Raw genomic sequence first — 18,188 nt, forward strand, 5'->3', positions numbered from 1 at the left:
AAGTCAGCCTACTATCACCTTAAGATTATATCAAGGTTAAAATATCTGATGTCTCAGCAGGACCTGGAAAAACTATTCAAGGCATTCATCTTTAGTAGCTTGATTATTGTAACAGCATCTTTACATCCACCTTAAAAAGTTAGACAACTGCAGCTCATCCAGAACTCTGCTGCTCCAGTCCTAACCGAGACCAGAAAAGTGGATCACATCAGTCCAGCTCTGAGCTCTTTACACTGGCTGCCTGTCTCTAAGAGGACAGACTTTAAAGTTCTGATGTTGGTCTATAAAGCTCTGAATGGTCCAGGACCAGAACACATCATGGACCTCCTGACCCAGTATGAACCTTCCAGACCCGGGTCAACTGGATCTGGTTCTTTATCTATTGATATTCTTTTCCTTGTTTTTGTTTCAATTCTAAACTCATACTTTTGCATTTCTACTTTGTAATGATGCTTTAATGTCTCCTTAAAGCACTTTGAATCATTTTGTTGTTGTATTGTGCTATAGGCTACTTTATGTATATATATATACAGTATATATATATATATATATATATGTATATATATATATATATATATATATATATATATATATATATATACACATACAGTGGGGAGAACAAGTATTTGATACACTGCCGATTTTGAAGGTTTTCCCACTTGAAAAGCATGTAGAAGTCTGTAATTTTTATCATAGGTACTCTTCAGGGGGATGACCACGGGGCGCAGGCAGGTGGAAGCAGCAGCGGGATGACCAGAGGGGGAGGACCGCAGGCAGGTGGAAGCAGCAGCGGGTTGACCAGAGGGGGGGGGGACCGCAGGCAGGTGGAAGCAGCAGCGGGATGACCAGAGGGGGGGGACCGCAGGCGGGTGGAAGCAGCAGCGGGATGACCAGAGGGGGGGGACAGCAGGCCAGCATGCAGCTCCTGAGCCTCCAGCCTGCAAAAATGCACAAAAGAGAAAAAAGCGGGGCAGCACAAGAAACTACAGGAATCTGTTTCTCACTCACTGCCCAAAACGGCTTAGCTCCGCATTATTTGACCACTCATTTTGGTCTTAAGTCACGCCCTCCCGCCACAGATCGTATTTATCATGCTGAAAAAAAAAACTCTTGGCTATTTAATAGGGGTGTAACGATACACTAATCTCACGATACACAGTACGATACACGATACTGAGGTCATGATAACGATATTATAGCAGTATTTTTTTTAACAACCTTGAATGAGGAACATATGACTTGAAAAAAATGTGTCTTTTATTTGAAAGACACAAAATACAAAACAATGCTGTGCGTTTGCACTATTGTTACAGTTTGTAATGCTTTATAACTGTTTAAGTTTTAAAGAGCAAGCCAGGCCAACCATTTTCCATAAACTGAACTAAAAGTAAATGTCAGGTTTGCATTATGCATCTTCAGTTTCATACAAGTGAAAATATTTTGCTACAAACTGAATAGTTTCTCTCATGTATGACTTGACTTTTTTCTTTTCCAGAAATTTAACAACTAAAATTAAATAAATAAATAAAAGGAAATAAATGAACTATGAAAAGTCCTAAACTCAAAATGCAACATGACTGTTATATTTAGCTCATGACAGAGCTAAGAGCTTCAGCCACATGCTCCCAGCCTTCTGCCGTAAGGTGAACACTGTTATCGTTTCATCCCGCTATGATGAATTGTATAACTGAGTTATCCTGTAAGATCATAGATGCCTGTATTTGACTAGCTTACTTTATGTCTCACTGATTAGGAGAAAAACTCAAAGCTCCCACTGAAAGATGCTCTCCTGAAGCTGCCAGATTTGGGTTGAAGACACCCTATACTTCGTAGACAGGCAAAGGTTTTCACATACTGATTATATATTGTTATGTTTAATGGTCATGATCACAAAACAAATCTGTTTCTCACTCACTGTCACTGTATTCTGGGGCAGGGGCGGGGCGGGCCATGGGCGTGGCGGGGCGGGCCAGGGGCGGGGCGGGCCATGGGCGTGGCGGGCCAGGGGCGGGGGCGGGGCGGGCCATGGGCGTGTCGGACCAGGGGTGGGGCGGGGCGGGCCAGGGGCGGGGCGGGCCATGGGCGGGGCGGACCAGGGGCGGGGCGGGCCAGGGGCGGGGCGGGCCATGGGCATGGCGGGGCGGTGGCGGGGGGCAGTGTTGTGCGTGAACGAGTTCAAACCAACGCGTTCATTGAAAACATTCATTTCTGTGAGAACATTGAACTGAACGCAACACATTTGCAAATAAAGAACTTGAATGTGAACTTGTTCATTCTGCAGATCACCAACTGGAATTTGAACTGTTCAGATTATCTAAGTTTCAGCTTCACTGACAATTCTACTTATTTCTACTACAATTATTACGGAATAATCCTCCTTCTCATTTCACCAGCGGGCGGCACATTTAAAACGACGATACGACGACTTCACACTACATTACCCACAATGCAGTGCACACACTAGCATAACAACCATAGACATATATACATCATGGATCTATAATAATAACTGGATCGGACGTCAAAAATGGCCGCCCATTCATTTCAATGCATTCTGCTCAGCCAGCGCTGTCACTACCTGATGTGAGTCGCTACCCGATTTGAGTCACGCATGCGCAGTTGCGTCCAACAACAGGGAATGTTATGCTATATAAGGGTATTGATGCAAAAAATCTTTATATTATTTTTGGCAAAAAATATTTATATTATTTTTAGCAAGCATAGCTAAGCATGATAGCCAAATTACCTTTCAAGATGTAATTACTCATAGAACGAGTAATCTTCCATTTGTCAGCTTTTCCCAAACTAGGATGAAACTTCCGGATTCCATGTAGGCATGGAGATGATGGAAAACATTAAAGTCGCTCATTTTAATCAATAATCGGGTAATGACAACACTACTTCTCCACTGAAATGCACATGTTGGACGCGACTGCGCATGCGTGACTCAAATCGGGTAGCGGACTCACATCAGGTAGTGACAAGCGCATCCGCCGAAAAAATCTCTGACTTCCGGGTTTACTTCCGCATACAGCGGCCCATAGAGCATGCGCAGTTGAGTCACCTCCCATGATGCTCTGGGGCCTCCCATCATGCCCCGGGGCAATGCCGCGAATATTAATATAATATGTATTAATATAATATATTAATTAATGTATATTATTACATGTATAGCATTACATATATTATTAATGTATTAATATAATATAATTATATAATATATATTGATATAAAACATCCGTGGAATGCACGGACACGGCTGTGACGTCAGCCGTGACGTCACGCCCAGAAAGAGACTTTTCTTTTACTTTTCTGGCCGTTATAAAACATTTTTGACGGATATAAAGTCCATGACTTAAAAATATAGAATACAAAGATTAGTAATTGCCGGGGATTACAGCTGGAGGTGTCCTGTGAACAGTTTTAGAGGCTTCTCTTTTACTATTGCGGTCTATGGGAAAAAAGCTTTCTGGGCCGCATGGGATTTTTGGTTGCAGTACCGCGGTTGGCCACTGGAAAAAATCGGCGCGCCTTCTGACTGCCAGACCCGGGGGCTGATATACATAGACGCCGCATCGAATGCCGCCGCCCACTGAAGTGACGTGCCTATAGGTCCGCCATCTTGGTACACTCGCCACGGCAATGCATTACATCTATGGAGGAGCGGCGTTTCTACACACACAAAAGTGATCATAAATGATGTTGTGAAGCTAATTTCACGTGATTTGTTTGTCAAACGTCACACATTACAGACAGACATAGATAAAGCAAAAAGAAAAGAAAGAAAAGAACCCAGAAAACGTTCAATGTTCAGGTCTTTATTTACTATACAAGTATTTACTATATAATTGTTTCTATTGCCATTACTATTATTATTAATATTATATTATATTAACATATATTATATATACATATATATTATATAATATATTAACATTGAATTATTATTGTTACTATTGCTATTACATTTTATTATTGTTATATCACTTTCATCATTAGATGATTATAATAAATATAATGTATACTATCATATATCCCTAACCCTACATATGTCTATATATTTATATATATCTATACATCTCTATCATCTATCTATCTATCTATCTATCTATCTATCTATCTATCTATCTATCTATCTATCTATCTATCTATCTATCTATCTATCTATCTATCTATCTATCTATCTATCTATCTATCTATCTGTCTATCTCTATATCTTGATCTATCTATCTATCTATCTATCTCTATATCTCGATCTATCTATCTATCTCGATCTATCTCTATATCTCGATCTATCTATCTCTATATCTCGATCTATCTATATCTATATATCTCTCTATCTATCTATATATCTCTATCTATATATCTCTATCTATAGTATAATACAAGCCTTTCACAGATTCTAGCTAAAACCCCTGAAAGAGAACGGTTTTGCACAGTTTCTTTCTTGTGCTGCCACTCTGGTATTTGAGTGAGGTGACTTTTGCAATGTGGTGCAGCCTAATTTTGAGAAACACAGACACCACCACTTTCAGTAGGTTAGAATGGGGGTTGTCAATGCCAAACTGTGTGTCTCCAATATGTTCCCCAAGCAAAAACACATAATTTGTGCCATTCTCCTCACGGACCATGCAAGACCACTGACACATTCGGAAATTGTCCTGAATGGACCTGGCGAATCGCCCTCTCTGCTGCTCTCACCACCGTGACCGTGCCCTCTGATGGAATTATCAGCCCACCATTGTTTTTCAACACAAGCAGGTGGTAGCTTTCATTGTGTGAGCAGGGTAGGGCCTTGGTCACCAGGCTGGCACGGCATACATCACAAGCGAGCCTTCTTAGAACATGCCGAACCACAAACCCTGCAATGTAGACTAGAGCATTGTCCACAAGACCACCAAAACGTGTGGGAAGATAGCTGTGGTCACACACTAGGACTGCAAAATTAACGAATGGGAGAGGGATTTCCTCTGCAGTTTCGGCGGAAGACATTTCAACAACTGACAGAGACACCGTGTCGTCCTGTGCTGCTACATTGCCTTGCTCACTTGGTGAGACACCACATCGGACCATCAGACGCACACACACACACACACACACACACACACACACACACACACACACACACACACACACACACACACACACACACACACACACACACACACACACACACACACACACACACACACACACAATTACACAACAATTACACCGACAATCTGTTCTTACTATTTCTAAAGGCTGTAAAATATGAAGCCTACCTGATGCTCTGATTGAGTTAAAGAGAAGCTCCAAGTGATCTTGGCTGAACCGGTAGGTGCAGACATACCACTGGACTTGGAGCAGCTCAGGTATCATCAGCATCAGGGTGTCAATGTTGATTACAAACCCGATGACAGACAGGTACCTTCAAAAGAAAAAGTTATATTTCACCACTTGTATGAAAACAAAGACACCCTGAGGAAGCACCTGGTAATTTTGTTCATATTTTGTTCATGGAAAGAGATAAACTGATTTTGCCACCGTATCCATCAGATGTGAAACAGCAAAGAGTGACAGGGAAGGTCACAGTCATAGATCTTTTGCTTAGGTGGCATCCATTGTGGGTAAACTGTACTGCCAATGTACTGGGAACAAAATTACTGTGTGCTCACAGGTTTGCAAAACTTATTTTCTTATAGGATGCTGAACCAGGAACAGGAACAGGAACAGGAACAGGAACAGGAACATTAAACCCGAACCGGAAGAGCTTGAAATAAGAACAGTACACACTGTACTTACCATTGACACCTGTAGAACCTGAAAAAGACTAAACAATTCAAATAGAAAAAAATGCAGACAGCAAACTAAGAAATTCACAAACACACACACACACACACACATATATATATTTATATACTTTTTTCTTTTGTACTTTTAATACTCTATTGAGAATGTTTTTTCTTTGTCATTTTTCAAGTAAAGCATTTTTGTTCAACCTTACCTCCCGTGTTTTTGAGTGTGCTTTGGAGTCTCCGTCCCTGCGTCATGTTTGTAACATGTTAGTCATTATGGCCACTTTCTTACCTGCTGCATATGATAACATACCATATTGACACCTGTAAGAGCTGATGAAACACTGAACAAAAAATATTTCAAACTTTAAAAAAAAACACTGCATTCAGAGGAAAAAAAACATTGGATTAAAAACATAATTTCAACCTTAATCAGAACAAGAGAACAGAGCATCTTATGAACTCGATGCAGAACATGGGAACTGAGTGGTGAATGAACAGTATAGTCACTATTTTAAAACACATCTTTGATTGGTTCCATCTTTCACCGACAACCTAACCAAATACTCCCTGGCTCTCAATAAGAACACCACCCTCTCTGTCCAATTCAAAGTCCCAAGGGGAGCTTTGAATCCTTTGGCGCGGGGTTTGCGGCTGTTCATGATGTCAAAGAGCCTGTCAATCATCTAAAAACAAATATCTGTATTAACTTTAAGCATTTAAAAATATCTCCATAGGTGTCACAATGTATTTAAAATAAAAAATATATATTCATTTTACCATGTTAAACATTTTGAACTTCCCTCTACTTCAATTCAATTCAATTCAATTTTATTTATATAGCGTCTAATACAACAGAGTTGTCTCTAGACGCTTTACAGAGACCCATACCCAGAACATGACCCCCGAGCAGTTATTACATAAACAATGGCAGGTAAAAACTCCCCTAGTGGGAGAAAAACCTTAAGCCAAACAGTGGCAAGGAAAAACTCCCCTTTAGGAGGGAAGAAACCTTGAGCAGGACCAGGCTCATCAGGGGGGACCCTCCTGCCGAGGGCCAGACTGGTGGGTCAGGGACGGCAACAGCACAGCAGGCAGGTGGAAGCAGCAACGGGATGACCGGGGGTGGGGACCGCAGGCCAGCACACAGCTCCCGAAGCTCCGGCCCAATCAGCAAGTCCCAGGTTGGGGTGCAGGGTCAGGAAAAGACTTGTGCTCCGTAATGCAAGCTACAAGCCACCCACGGCCACCTGCCACCATACTTCTATGGCCCTATGCACATCCCTAATCACATTACCTCAATGAATTCAGCCGTTGCTTCACAGTCTTTAAACTGTGAGTAGCCAAGGTCCCTCAGTGTGCGGAGAGCCACTGTGACTGAGCGACTCAAAGTTTGCTTCAAAATCAGAGTCTGAATTAGAATCCTTCTTATTGTCACAAGTACAGGCAGGAAAATGTAATGAATCACATGCAGTCATAACTAGATAAAACGTACAACAATAAATAACAAAAAAAAAAAATAAGCCTAGAATAACAATCAGCATTTACCTGTAACATGTTGCGTGCAAGCTTCAGCATGTGGCAGGCATCCATCATGACAAACACTCTCTCACTAGTCGCTGGATGTGCAAAAGAGGTCTTCAGGGGTTCACGAGGGTTTGCCTTGAGGTCACATCCGAGTTTGTTGCACATGCTGATGTTAGATGCATGTCCATCCATTGTCATGCACACCACTCTGAGTATGAAGGGTTGGAGGAACTCTGAGTATGAAGTTCCTCCAATGCATGGACAATCAAGACCTTTAGCGTTTCTGGTGAGAGAGCACAGGTCAAATAGTAACCTACCAGAGCTTTCCAGTCCCCTTGTACGCCTACCACCATAAAGACGAGGGCCTCAGAGGGCCTCTCTCTCATTTACTCCATCCCCCATATCCACAAACCCAGACATTGTTTGAGTGTGGGGGTTGTATTGCACATGCTTCTTTATGGTCACGGCATCCAAAACCAGTGTCACCAATCCATATTTTGCTGGGTCCTCCTTGTACTTTCTTCCCAGCATGTCCAGCATCATTTTATTAAGGCCAGGCTTTGCATCCACTGAATTCAGCCACCTTTGAAAAATAAAAGAAAGCTCATTATGTATCACAACACAGTGTGTGATGTGAGCTTTTAAATTGGTCATTTTAATTTCCACAAATATTGTCTGTAGTATTGAAATGGTTTTAATGTATACAATGGCTACACCTGCAGCCACAGAACTAACTTGAATATCAGTAATCAATCAGGCAACACTGAGAATACCGTTGCAATGTATGGGGATGTGGGAGAGGAAGATTTTGAGACTCTCAGGAAACTATATGCCTTCGGACCATGAAGGTGTAGTGTGAGGGCAAACTCCCTCTGCTCCCTGGTGTACTCATGGCCCCTCTTTGCCAGGAGGTCTACGCGAAGATCTGAAATTCAGTAAGCATAAACTTATTAGTTATAGCCCTCTAAATAAGAAGACAAAGAGTTAATCACAGACTATAAATATAAATTTCCACAAGAGTATTTCCATTTCACCTGAGTAGTAGGGGTGTAACGGTACATATTGAACCGTTCGGTATAGCGTGTTCGGTTCGGGACGGAGGCGTACCGAACGAGTTTCGGTACATATTAAGTAGAGGACCGCACGTTGTTGAGCAGAGCGCTGCTGCAGTTGCGCTCACACCGAGAAAGTATTAAGATTAAAGAAAAAAGCACTAACTAATGAAGAACTAAAGAGCTAAGCACATAATTGTGACAAGTCCAGTGTTTCCCCTACCATCGAGACCCCCCGCCAGGCCTAAAAAAAAAAAAACAATGATCATTTACGTTTATGAGCGCCTCTGCAGCTGTTCTGCAACAGGAGTCAACCTGCTTCGTTGCCTAGAAAAGCCTGAATTATGGTTCGGCGTTAAATCGACGCGTACCCTACGCCGTAGGCTACGGCGTAGGGTACGCGGCGACGTGCACCGTACGGCCGCTCGCCGCGTACCCTACGCCGTAGGATCTGCGTTGGTTTAACGCGGAACCATAAATCAGCCTTAACAATGCGAGTACCGCTGCTGAGCGCGCGGGCATATTATTATACATTATGGGATGTATAGAGTTTGTAGCCAGCCAACTATGGCGCCGGCCAAAAAAATAAAAAATATCGCGGGCGACAGACAACATTATATAGAGAAATGTTTCTGCAGGTACGTTTGTTTGTGTTTGCATGTGACGCTGCAGGGAAGCATGAAGGAAAAAACCGCCCGACGACACACAATGCGTCCGCGGGGTCCTAGCGCCGGCACACGTAGAGCCAATGTTATTTTGTGTGTGTGTAATAAACAACTAGCACGTTTATATTTTGCATTTTGTTTTCTTACTGTACCGAAAATGAACCGAACCGTTACCTCCAAACCGAGGTACGTACCGAACCGAGATTTTTGTGTACCGTTACACCCCTACTGAGTAGCATTCCAGCTTTTCTTTCAACTCTTCATTTATGAGGTTTTTCTCCCTCAGATCCTCAAGAAGAGCACTAACATTTTTCTTTGCCCTTCGTTCCCGGAGCATGCTGTTTCTCTTCTCACGCTCCAGACTCTCCACTCTAGCCAGGGCTTCAAAAAGTCTGGCCTTTAACACGGTGGGAGAAGCAGGCAAAGCATAATTGTGGTCCTGATGGGAAAAGGCATGGAAATGCGATAGAGGTTTTGATTTGACCAGAGCCTTGCTGCTCTTAAGAGTATGAAAAATATTACATGCAAATACTCACAACATTACAATGAGGTTCAGCTTCAAGAAAAGGCTCAGGCAAGTCTACTGGAAGGCTTTCCTCTGCTTTCCTTGAAGTTGCGGTCTTCCTTGATGGTTCTTGCAAAAATGTAAGAATACAACATTTTAAAGAAATGTTTTGGCATCATAAAGTGTACTGTAATTTATTCCAAATGACGCATACCTTTTGTAAATGAGATGGAAAGTTAAAGAAAGATGGTTTGACACCATGTCTCAACTGAACAATTTGCCCAGTTCGGTCGAAATCATTCGGCTTGAAATGCTCGCTGCATAGCAAGGACCTTTCGGTTGCCACAAAACCATCTCTTCTCACTGCAAGTTCCCACTGCCTCCTTAAAACGCTATCTTTGGGAAACCTTAAATGTATGAAAAGTAGTGAGAGACAGAGAGATGTCTGCAACAAACAAACAAAATAATACTCAATTTATTAGCTATATTGGATGTTGTAATCCAATATAGCTAATTCACTAGCAAGGACCACGCCATCAACGAGATACGTTTAATTGATTTATTGAGAGATGATGGCGATCATGACGACGATGGCGATGACGATGGCGATGACGATGACGATGACGATGGCGATGATGATGGCGATGACGATGATGATGGCAATGATGATCCGAGGTTCGGTCAATGCGTTGTGGGGAAGCTGGTAGGGAATCCGCCGCAGCGCCCGGGCAACGACGGACCCCCAAAACCGATTACTTAAGGAGATGAGACTGAGCGGTTCTGAGGTCGCTAAGATCGGAGCGAATGTAGCGATGATAGGTTCGGGAGGACCAACGGCCCATGAGCTGTATGAGGGGCTCTGGGATGCCGTTGCGGGAGGCTGAAGTGGCGGCTCCGATCCTAAAGGAGTGACCGGAGTAGTGCGTGGGAGAGATACCGGATAAGGAGAGTATCTGACGGAAGTGATGGTGAAACCAGAATCTGGTGACGACGTGTCCTGACTCGGACACGAAAAGAGGATCTGTCGAAGACGTGCTCTGTGATTTCCGGACAAGTAGTTGGCCAGGGTCTCGAAAGTATTCAGTGGTGATTGGTCTTTGAAGTAGAAGACTGGTGTTGGTGAACCTGATTGATTGGTCTTGGTTTGCTTCAGGTAGAAGACTATGATGTCGTCAGAGTAAAAAGACAGGTCGGAGATGCATGTGTAGCGGCATGGGTTGAAGTGGATGGTGGGCGCAGTGAATTCGGAGCATCTAAGGAAGCCATAAAAGGCAAGTAAGAACATGGCTTCAAGGCGACATGGGGGGTGGATACATGTTGCTAACAAATTAGCAGTAAGGGGGGACTTCCGGTTATGGCGCGCTGCTGAGCGGACGTGTGGCAGAAAGCTCCCATGTAAAATCCGTATAATAAAAATCAGTAAGCCTCCAGGACGTACTAAACAGTCACTTCTGATCGCTAGACGCAAGAAACAGCTGAAATCCCCGGGCGACCGCAAACTAAAACTTCAAACCCCACTAAATCATCAGGTGGCTCCGGTAGCCCATCGAAGCTACCTAGCTCCGCTGCTAGCAACGAGAACACAAGTAGTTCCGGTCAAATTCTGGACGCTATTCACACAATGAAAGAAGACTTCGTGTCCAGGTTTGATGGGCTATTGGGCGCTATTCAGGGAGTGCAAGGGGAGTTAAAGGCATTGACTGGCCGAATGACTGAAGTAGAAGACAGAATTAGCACGAACGAGGACGACTTAGCATCTCTGAAAACACAGTCAACTAACATGAAAGCAGCTATGAAAGAACTAGCGCTAAAGGTGGATGACTTAGAGAATCAAGCACGCTGCTCGAATATGCGTTTGGTGGGTCTTCCCGAGTCAACAGAAGGACCCGATATGCGTGCTTATTTGGAAAAGTGGATTCCTGAAGTGCTTGGTGAAGACAACTTTCCTGGACCATTGTTGATAGAGCGGGCACACCGAGTCGGCAGGATTATCAACAGAGCCAGGAATCAACAAACCTCAGCGCGACCCAGAGTGGTGGTCATGAAATTCCTGAACTTCGCTGTGGTTCGAGTGATGAGAGCAGCGAGGAGCAAAGGAAGGATCCTTGCCGGCAATAAGAGCGTCATGTTTTTCCCCGATATGTCTGTGGAGCTGCTTAAGCGCAGAAAGGTGTTTGATGCTGCAAAGAGAGAGCTGGCTTCCCTCCCTATCCGTGAACTGCGCTACGGAATAATTCATCCAGCCACCCTCCTGGGGAAATTCAGGGGAAAGCGGCACACTTTTGACACAGCACCTGATGCGGAGGCTTTTGTGAGAAAATTGAAGTATGACGGAAACGAGGACACGCCGGGCGCTGATTGATTTGTTTAACACGTTATAATATAGGTTACTGTTTTTTTTTTTTTCTGGACTGTTTTAACAATGCGGCTGCATTGCGAGCAGCCTGAGCTTTTCCTGGACTGTTAAGACTGTTAATTCGAGTCTATTGTTTTTGTTGTAAAATGGCTATATCTGATTTGCAATATATATTAAGATTACTTTGAACATTTTGCATGGAGCTCTGTTGCGATTGCTGAGCATGTTGTTCCTCATCATGCCATCGTGGGTGGACCAGCCCGGCTCCATAGTCAGGCCCGGTTCAGGGGTCCATTGGAAGTGTGACTTGTATTCACGTTTTAAGGCACGTATTCTCTTTTTTCTTTGTTAAGTTTTCTTTTTGTTATATACTCATGTCCATCCCATACGTACATTATAGTTACATGTCATGTCATCTGAACTTCAGTTTACTTCTTGGAATGTGAGAGGCTTAAATAAATTTGTCAAGCTTAAACAGGTATTCAGTAGGATTAGACAACTAAAAGCTCAGATAGTCTTTCTGCAGGAGAGTCATTTATCACCTGAGGATGTAGTGAAATTGAGGAGGAGATGGTCAGGTCGAGTGTTTTCAGCTTCATTCAGTTCCCACTCACGTGGGGTGGCCACTCTGATACATACTTCGTTACCTTTTCACACATTTTTAGATTAATTGAACATCAGACCCCTTGAAGACAACTTCTTGGCTGATCTGAACCTTGGCATAACCATTGAGGAACTGTCTGCAGCCACTAGGAAGATGAAAGGGGGAAAGACTCCAGGACCCGATGGGATCCCCATCGAAATTTATAAAGTATTTCCAGAAACATTACTGCCACCTGTACTTGAAATGTATAAGGAGTCCTTAGGCAACGGGTCTCTCCCCCCCTCTCTAAATATGGCAGTGATTACACTTCTGTTAAAACCGGGTAAAACATCTACACTTTGTACATCATATAGACCAATATCACTTCTTAATAACGACCTCAAAATTCTTTGCAAAATATTAGCTAGATGGTTAGATACACTTCTTCCTCAAATGGTGCACTAGGATCAAAATGGCTTTGTTCAGGGACGACAGGGATTTCATAATATACGACGAGTGCTTAACATTGTGTTTGAAAAGTCAGGCTGTGCGGACGCTGCTATCTTGTCATTGGATGCCGAGAAGGCCTTTGACAGAGTGAAGTGGCACTTCCTGTTTGAGTTACTACAAAGGTTTGGTATAAAGGGGGAATTTCTCAGTTGGATTAGACTACTTTACTGTGGCAGAGTGGAGGAGCTGCAGCCACTCAGGCTGACGAGACACAGGTGTGGCCCGTCAACCTCTCCACCCTGCCAGCCTTATAAAGAGGACTGAGGAGTCTGCTGATGTTGGTCGGCTGGTGCTGTGAAGCACATGTGTCCTGTGTGTTGGGTGTTTGGCAAATAAAAGGGTTCTGCACTAAACTCCGTGTCCTCTCTATCCTGTCGGTCGGGCCCCGTGGCACTCGCCGTGCTACACTGGCGCCCAATGTGGGGCCCGACGGGATGGAAGAAGGGAGGCACGGAGTGGGCCCTGGAGGCGCTGGCCCGAGCAATGGCAGACCTGGCAGCTGTGCTTCAGGGCCAGGGTGAGCGGCAGCTCGCGGCGCTGGAAGCGCTGCTGGCGCCGCAGCCGGCAGGCCGGGAGGCAGGGGCTGCGGGACCAGCGGAGCGACCCACTCCAGCGCCACGCCTGAGGTTCGCCACGGCGGTCCCGGAGGATGCGGTCCCGGAGGATGCGGTCCCGGAGGATGCGGTCCCGGAGGATGCGGTCCCGGAGGATGCGGTCCCGGAGGCGTCGGAGGCTGAGACTGAGGTCGGCGAGGCGGAGACAGACCAGCTGCTGGAGCAGTGCTGCGTCGGGGAGGGGGTGGTCCTGGACACACACCGGCCGCGGATGCCGTCTGGCCCGAGGACACCCTGGGCCCGGTCCCGAGAGCGGCTTTCTCGGCGGTTACGCCGAGGGCGACCTCCCGACCGTTCCCGCTGGTCGGCCCGTCGCCGAGGACGGCCTCCCGACGGGGCTCGGCGGCCGTCTGAACCAGGAAGGCCCGAGGGCGCAGACGGCGGTTCCGGGCTTCCTCTCCCGTTCCGAGGGGGGCGGACAGACCCCGGCGCGAGTTTGGCGTTGGGGGTGTGTGGCAGAGTGGAGGAGCTGCAGCCACTCAGGCTGACGAGACACAGGTGTGGCCCGTCAACCTCTCCACCCTGCCAGCCTTATAAAGAGGACTGAGGAGTCTGCTGATGTTGGTCGGCTGGTGCTGTGAAGCACATGTGTTCTGTGTGTTGGGTGTTTGGCAAATAAAAGGGTTCTGCGGAGAAAAGGGTTCTCCGTGTCCTCTCTATCCTGTCGGTCGGGCCCCGTGGCACTCGCCGTGCTACATTTACGTTAACCCTCAAGCTGTAGTTTTAACAAATGGACTGTCTTCAGCACCCTTTAGGTTGTACAGGGGCAGAAGACAAGCTTGTCCCTTGTCTCCTCTGTTATTTACCTTGGCTATTGAGCCACTTGCCATGGCAATTCGAAATCATACTGCTTTTACCGGCATAAGGATACATGGAACATCGTATAGCCCTATATGCTGATGATGTAATCTTGTTTTGCTTTACTTTGAAACAGACACTACCAACTTTACTAGACATATCTAACTATTTTGGCACTTTTGCAGGATACAAAATAAATTACTCCAAATCTGTAATATTATTAATGGATGAAAAGGATCGACTAAACCCTCCAATTCGTACTCCTTTCACGGTTTCACACAATGGTTTCACATACCTGGGTGTTAATGTTGCTCCCACCACCGACAAAATTGTTCCTAATAACTACAATACTTTAACAGATAAGATCACCCAACTTATAAATAGATGGAATCATTTGCCCATTTCAATGATCGGGTGAATAAATGTATTGAAGATGTCAATTTTACCTAAATTTATGTATCTGTTCCAATCTATCCCACTCGCTCCTCCATCCTCATTCTTTAATTCACTTAGAAAGCTTTTTTCTAACTTTGTTTGGAACAATAAGCGCCCCAGGCTTAAGCTCTCGCTACTATACTTGCCATATGAGAGAGGTGGTTTACAATTACCAAATCTTGAGTGGTACTACTGGGCTGCTCAAATCAGGGCAGGAATGTTTTATTTTGAGAGAAACCACCCCCCAGCCTGGGTTTCAATAGAAGCACATTCAATTAACATTCCTTTAAACTTATATGTATATTCTGCCAACAAACAAGAACTACTCAAACATACTAAAAATCCTTTCCTCAGAAAAACAGTACTAATCTGGCATAATGCTCTTGCATATCTGGGAGAAACAACTAAACTGTCTCAATTTTCTTTTTTGGTAATAACGAATTCCAGCCCGGTAGAGCAGATCTAGGTTTTAAAATCTGGGCTTCCCAGGGTATAGCCAAGATAGCTGACCTCTATAATGAAAACGCGATTTTAATGTCATTTGAGGAGCTCAAATCGAAATATGGGATTCCTGCAAAACATTTTTTTTAAATATCTTCAACTTAGAAGCTTTATCCTTTCCAAACAGAGTAATAATTTGAATCTTCCTCCCCTATCCACATTAGAGGACTACTCTTTGAGGTTTTTACATTCTAGAGGGCAGGTTTCCTTATTTTATAAGCTTTTTGTAAGCAACTCTAAAGAGTCATCACAACGCTTGTTTAAAGCATGGAGAATAGACTTGCAGGGAGATTTAACAGAGGAGGCATGTTCTCTAGCTCAGACTCAATCCATGCTCAATCCATCCTTGCTAAGCCGAATCACAGGTGAAGAGATGCCACTCAGTCCTAAAATGTGTCTACTAAATCTCTATCCAGAGGACTTCACTACCTCCAAAAAAATTAGATCTCTTCTGAATATTTGTTTTCTAGAAGCCAAACGTTGTATAGCTTGCTCGTGGAAATCAGATACACCCTGTGCCACATCCCAGTGGTTGAAGGGAATTACTTTTTGCTTAGCTTTGGAGAGGATAAGCTACACAATAAAGAACAGACTTGACAAGTTTTTGGAAATTTGGACCACATTCTATAACTTCCTTCAGAATAACAATATAGAAGTTGACGGATGGAAGGGTGATAAGATGGATTGAGGCTCAGTTTTTTTTTCTTTTCTCTTTTTTTTCTTTTTAATCTAATTTGATTTAATGAAGTAATGATTAATTTATTTTATTTAATATTTTTATTGATTTCATTCTGCTTTCTTCCTTTAAACAATGTAATTAGTCAATGTAATCCTACGGGCTGTATACTGTGTCACAAACAACTGGATTCTACACTTATCACTCTTCATTACAGATCTGTTTTTTTTTTTTTTTCTTTATTATTATGTGCCTTGTTTACAAAAAAAATAATGAAAGGAGTCACTCAAATCTACGGAATCAGAATTCTGACTTTAATCTCAGAATTCTGAGAAAAAAGTCAGAATTCTGAGAAAAAAGTCGAATTCTGAGAAAAAAGTCAGAATTCTGACTTTAATCTCAGAATTCTGAGAAAAAAGTCAGAATTCTGACTTTAATCTCAGAATTCTGAGAAAAAAGTCAGAATTCTGAGAAAAAAGTCAGAATTCTGACTTTTTTCTCAGAATTCTGACTTTTTTCTCAGAATTCTGACTTTTTTCTCAGAATTATTATTATTTTTTTTAGTGGCCTAGAATTCTGACTTTTTTCTCAGAATTCTGAGATTAAAGTCAGAATTCTGACTTTTTTCTCAGAATTCTTTTTATTTTTTTTAAGTGGCCCTAATACTCTTCCGTAGATTTGAGTGACTCCTTTCATTATTTTTTTTTTGTAAACATTTATTTATTAAGAATTTTGTTCATATAACAGCCAATGCAGAACAAGACAACAAGGCACATAATAATAAAGAAAAAAAAAAAAGAAAAAAAAAACAGATCTGTAATTAAGAGTGATAAGTGTAGAATCCAGTTGTTTGTGAAAGAAAGCAGAATCAACTATCGTACAAATCAACTATATAAACTCCTTCCTTCAATTTTCTGACGTTTTCAATAGCTTGCCTTAAAAAATCAGAAGGTAAAACAGTGTTTTCACAAAAATCCGCTTTTAGCTGTATCTCAGCCAGAAACAGTCATTTTCGACCTGAAACACAGGTAAGTTGTTTGGTGAGTCCAATAATGAAATGAGTCACTCAAATCAACTATATATACTCCTTCCTTCAATTTTCTGTCGTTTTCAATAGCTTGCCTTAAAAAATCAGAAGGTAAAACAGTGTTTTCACAGAAATCCGCTTTTTAGCTATATCTCAGCCAGAAACGATGCCTTTTGCACATGTTTTCCCTGGCTTTACTTCAGCCAAATGAAAGAAAAGAGGAGAAAATTGCACTTCAGCCAGGGTTAAAAAGCAGCAGAAATACTGCATTAAAATGCCTCCAACTTGTCTAAAATGACATTTAAAAATCTAAAAATGATCAAAATGGCTTAGCAATGATGGGGCCCTTCTTTTGCATATTTTTTGACCTGCTTTACTCCACCAGAATTCAAAATATCAGCAGAAAAGAGGGGGAAATTGCAGTGTCGTCTGCCCGGGAGAAGTTTCTTCTTTTGGCCACAAGATGGAGGCAGAGCTCCATGGATGAATTTAGCTGCACTCAGTTGGAACTTTGAAAACTTTCTAAGTGGTTTGGTGAGTCCAATAATGAAAGGAGTCATTCAGTAAATCAGTGTTTTCACAGAAATACGCTTTTTAGCTGTTTCTTACCAAGAAATGATCATTTTGAACCTGAAACACAGGTAAGTGGTTTGGTGAGTCCAATAATGAAAGGAGTCACTCAAATCAACGATATAGACTCCCTCCTTCAATTCTCTGACGTTTTCAATAGCTTGCCTTAAAAAATCAGAAGGTAAAACAGTGTTTTCACAAAAATACGCTTTTTAGCTGTTTCTTACCGAGAAATTATCATTTTGAACCTGAAACACAGGTAAGTTGTTTGGTGAGTCCAATAATGAAAGGAGTCACTCAAATCAACTATATAGACTCCCTCCTTCAATTTTCTGACGTTTTCAATAGCTTGCCTTAAAAATCAGAAGGTAAAACAGTGTTATCACAGAAATCCGCTTTTTGGCTGTTTCTCAGCGAGAAACAGTTATTTTGAACCTGAAACACAGGTCTGTGCCCATTACCGGGAGCGCATCACTGCGCCGTGCTGCGCCGTGCTGCGCCGTGCTGTGGACAAAATGAGGTACTGCACATTCGCCTAAAAGGCAGAATGACAGCATTAAAATGTCTCCAACTGCTCTGAAATAAAGTGTAA

The sequence above is a fragment of the Cololabis saira genome, chromosome 20 (assembly GCF_033807715.1).
Source record: "Cololabis saira isolate AMF1-May2022 chromosome 20, fColSai1.1, whole genome shotgun sequence".
In the NCBI taxonomy this organism is placed as follows: domain Eukaryota; kingdom Metazoa; phylum Chordata; class Actinopteri; order Beloniformes; family Belonidae; genus Cololabis; species Cololabis saira.